The sequence below is a fragment of the Camellia sinensis genome, chromosome 7 (genome assembly GCF_055761805.1).
Source record: "Camellia sinensis isolate YWXY chromosome 7, ASM5576180v1, whole genome shotgun sequence".
In the NCBI taxonomy this organism is placed as follows: Eukaryota; Viridiplantae; Streptophyta; class Magnoliopsida; order Ericales; family Theaceae; genus Camellia; species Camellia sinensis.
Genome location: NC_138967.1, coordinates 16,853,166 through 16,857,756, shown reverse-complemented (window position 1 = coordinate 16,857,756; position 4,591 = coordinate 16,853,166). Strand labels below are relative to the sequence as shown.

The window sequence follows — 4,591 nt, the reverse complement described above, 5'->3', positions numbered from 1 at the left end:
TTTTTGATCCAATGACCAACCCCCACGCGTGTGTGGGGGGTGATAGGGTTGCTTGGAGACGGGTTTTCAAGCACAACTCTGATTGATTTTTCAAAGAAGATAGTTATGACTGCCAAGTAATGTACCAACAGTCTCCTGAGATCTTACAAGAATATGTGGCCTAAATACACCAACCATCAATTGTTATTTTACACTGTAGGATAAAACATCAATATAAAAAGTCATTCATGTTAGGGAATCGGAACCCACAAGCACATAACAATACCGACCTAATCCATTAGGGAGAAACTTCAGAGTCCATAGACGTCATATCAATGCCCAGGATACATTATTTAAAACTCATACCTACTTAAAAACTTAAGCCTATAAGTGGAGAGCTTATCCAATGTATATTAACATCCATCTCTTTTACTTTTTATCTAATGTGGGACTCTACCTTCACACATGCTTCAACAATCTCCTCCTCATGTGTGAACCAAATATCGAGTCTCGCCTTGCTCCCCTTCGAGTCTGATCTATTATTAGCAGGTTTATTATAGATCATATGCACTCTCCTTAATCTTGATTTATAACTATCCAACATCGAGTCTAACTTGGGCCACCTCCACACACTCCATCGTGAGCAACCATACTCCATTGAGAGCCACCATACTCCATTGAGAGCCATCTTGTTGCGGTCCAACTTTGCCACGTGTACTAGGAAAGTCCAACCTTGCCACGTGTACCAGGAATTTTCTTTGCTCCATCAAGAGTTGTCATGAATTTTTCTTGCTCCATTAAGAGTCTTCGTGCAAACCCAAGGCCAACAACATCAATGCTCCAGGAGAGCCTGTCCATAGATCATCTACCATTGGTTCTGATACTAATTGTTAGGAAATTAGGAAGCCCACAAGTGCATAATAATACCGACCCAATCCATCAGGGAGAAACTTCAGAGTCCATAGACGCCATATCAAGGCTCAACATACATTATTTAGAACTCATACCCACTTAAAAACTTAAGCCTACAAGTGGAGAGCCCATCTAATGTATATTAAGACTCATCTCTTTTACTCTTTATTCGAGTCCAACAATTCATCTACTTTACGAACCAATCACATTCAAAAAATGTACCACATGATAAATACCCTACCAGGACCCAAAAACTTGTCCTAATTTTCCTTTCTCTTGGCATTCATTTTCTTAGTAATAAAGTTCGTATTTCAAAATTCCTTTTGCTCTTCTACAATCAATCAAGGAATATCATCATTAAGATTGCTTAAAAACTTCTACAATCAATCAAGGAATATCATCATTAAGATTGCTTAAAAGTTTTATTATAGTTTAAAACACTATGAAGATGACATTAAAATCATGTAGGTTGTCCCATCCATTCTATAGTTTTCACAAGTCAATCTCAACATATATCTGCCACCTCACAACTACAGACAAAGCAACAACAACATGCCAAATAGAAAGGGAGTTTGCCTTGTACAATTTTTACTATTGTTTCTTTTCAACTAGAGAATTCATAGAACAGAGCTAATGTTGGAGTAGGAAGCCATTTTTGATCACATTATGCTTCATTTTCTCAAATAGTCATCAGATCATAATCATGATGAGAAAGAGTTTTTCTTTTTTTTTTTCCTGAGCAGACGGTATTTGAAATACACCTCACAAACCTCCATCAAATGGGGATTAAACTGGGCGAACTATTTTCAGACAATATTTCCATAACTTAGAAAATACATACTCTAAAATGGAGCATACGGGCGGGAAAGTAAAGAAACAAAAAGGGGAAACAGGGAAAAAAAGAAAAATTATACCAGTTCAAAACATTTTATGTAAATTATGTACATGACTGAAAATCTTCTCAGTTTGTGCTCATGTCTGTGTATGTGCCATCATTTTGTAGATGGCAAAGAAGGCCCTTGTGACTCCACTAGAATTGACCACAACACATGCACATCTTCACAGGGGCAGGACTTGACATCCTCATATAGAATGTATATCCCTCTGCCTGTTACATGATCATCAAAATGCAGTTAGGTGTAAAGTATACAAATGGAGCAAAATTTTCTAAAATGTGTGTGTGAGTGAGAGAGAGAGAGAGAGAGGGAGACAGAGAGAGTTTAAACAAAATAATTTAGGACCTAATGATAAAATAAAGACAATGCAGATTTATAGGTACTAATCCGCCCTGCTTTAAACTTCACAAATTCTTGTTATGTTGTATATATTTTTTAATTTTGAATGAAATATTCATAATATGGCATATAATAAATGTATAAAATCATATATTTTTTGTGTGTTCCCTACATGCCATGTGCTGCATTTTTTTTTTTTTGGAAATTATCATGTCGTGTGTCACTTGTCCGTGCTTCTTTAGTCTGAGGCAATGTATAGTTGGACAAAGCATTGAAATAGAGATTCTCAACTTCAGCTAGAAACTAAGTGATTTTTGAAGATTTGATTGAACACATTTTGTGTTCTTGTTATAGTAATGGAAAAACAAAAGGAAAATGAAGCATAATGGTGAGAAGGGAAATTGATCTTTGTAGTGTTTTTTCAACTAGAAAACAATTAGACAAACTCAAGGAGAAGAACTATATGATAAATCATTACTTGAAAACTAAAATGTAGATATGAGAAAGTTTTTATTGGAGTCATTGAGTGCTTACTCTTCTTCTGAGCCGAGTGCATTCGAACCCAAAGCTTCTTCAATGGAGAGAAGAGGGACTGCAACCACCCCATTTGGAGAAGAAGAACAAGTGGGTGGTGTGGCTCATGGTAGGTGAGTGAGAGAATGGGGGTGGAAATAAGAGAAAGAGGTGAAGAGAGAGAAACTGCTGGTTTGCTTAGACAAGGGTGAAGTGAAGTTTAGGTCACTGTTTTTCTCTTAGAGACATTTTTACATTCACTTCCAGGGCAATCATGCAGATCACATTTTCTTCTTGGTGCAATGTCTCTGTCACACCTTTTTTCTCTTGTAGAAGAAGGAGCCACTTCACCAATCAGTAGTTCGATTTACACTTCCACAAAGCCATTTTATTCCCCTCCTCACAAACATATATATCCCTTGTTGTTGAAGCTATATATACATATGTTTTTTTTCTTTTTTTTCTCACTATTGTTTTGGGTTTGGGGTTCTTTTCCATTTTTGGGCCACCTCTTGTGCCTTAAGAAAACAGAACTCCCTTGAAAAGTCTTCCTCAAGTCTCATCTCCTATTGGTCCACTTGTACCATTAGGGTCTATGTGCTACATGGTCAAGAAGTCGTTTGGCACATGAGTTAGGGTGGGTTGGAGTTAAAATAGTCACAAAATGATAAAAATAAATGTTTTAGTCCCAAGTTAGAAATTATCACATTTAAAATATAATCATTTTTTATTTATTTATAAAAGTCAAAAAAGTTAAAAATTTTACTCTAAACGAGATTATTTTAAAATAGCCAAAAAGTTTTAAGACCAAAAGACAACCTACATCTCAAAATGTCAAAAAACCAAAAGAAAAATATTTCAGACCACTAATTTAACACTACCAATACACCACTAATAATTTGGCACCATGTGAGCCCCAACTAGTGATGTGATAGGCTAGCTTTTTTTTTTTTTTTTTTTTTTTTTCTTACATTGTCAGCTCTAATGAACTGGCATTAGTACTATTATTTTAGAGCACTGAATCAGTTGCTGAAACCAAAAAAACGATGTGGTGGGTTCCATCTGGAAATGTGAGCCCATTTTGTCTGGTTTTTATGGTTTATTTATGCGTCCGTAGCATTTTTGTATTATTAAAGTACTACCTGGAATATGGTATTTTTGTTTTTTTGATTGGAAAAAAAAGGACTCTGAGGTGTCATCACGGCCTCGTGGGCCCTGACCCCGGGGTAACTGGTTGTCAGCCAGAAATTAACTCCTACCAAGTGAGAGACCCACTACCAGAGCACTAATGGAGTGCAACCACACGCCCTAGCAAAGGACAGATTGTTGAGGGAAGTACATGACGTGTTCTCTTGAAGAGATTTCAAACACCCCATCTCAGAAATTGACTCTGACTCAGTGCTGGAAAATACACTGCATTCTCCACCAGGCCACCAACCATGGTGGTTACCTGGAATATGGTACTTGGCAAATAAAGATTTGACTGTTAAGGGAACTTGTTTTTGCAGTTGTATTGCTGGATACACAAATATGTATTTGCTAGGCAAGAAAAGAAGGGGGTATGATATGAGTGGGTGATTGAAAGACCATCTGGGACATTTCTAGAGGCCCGTAAAGATGATGTGGTAGTTGGAGCTTTTGATTAGAGATTTTGGTACTGACCTGAAATTTTTGTTTAGCCTGAACTCCAAAGTAATTTAAAAAAGTGAAAAAGTCAAAAAAAATTAAAAAGTTAAAAAGTAAAAAAATTATTATTTTATTTAAATCACATCATCTTATTTAAGTCACATCACCTCTCTATCACATCATTTCAAATTCAACCCATACCCAACCCATATTTCACAAAAAATCAAAAAGTATACTTATTTAGATCATCTCAAACCACCCCCTAAATTTCATTTAGCTTCTTTGGTTTTAATTTTCAAAAAATTTTACTTTTATTTTTTTTTGTA

At 35.9% G+C, this 4,591-nt stretch overlaps 1 long non-coding RNA gene across 1 annotated transcript; it reads right to left on the bottom strand.

Moving 5' to 3' along the window:
- Positions 1-1,565: 1,565 nt before the first annotated feature.
- LOC114278546 (uncharacterized) lies at positions 1,566-3,193 on the bottom strand. The gene is made up of 2 exons (XR_003634955.2): positions 2,661-3,193; positions 1,566-1,999 (listed from the first exon to the last, which is right to left on the bottom strand). It is a non-coding gene; the product is annotated as an uncharacterized LOC114278546 (long non-coding RNA).
- Positions 3,194-4,591: the final 1,398 nt, after the last annotated feature.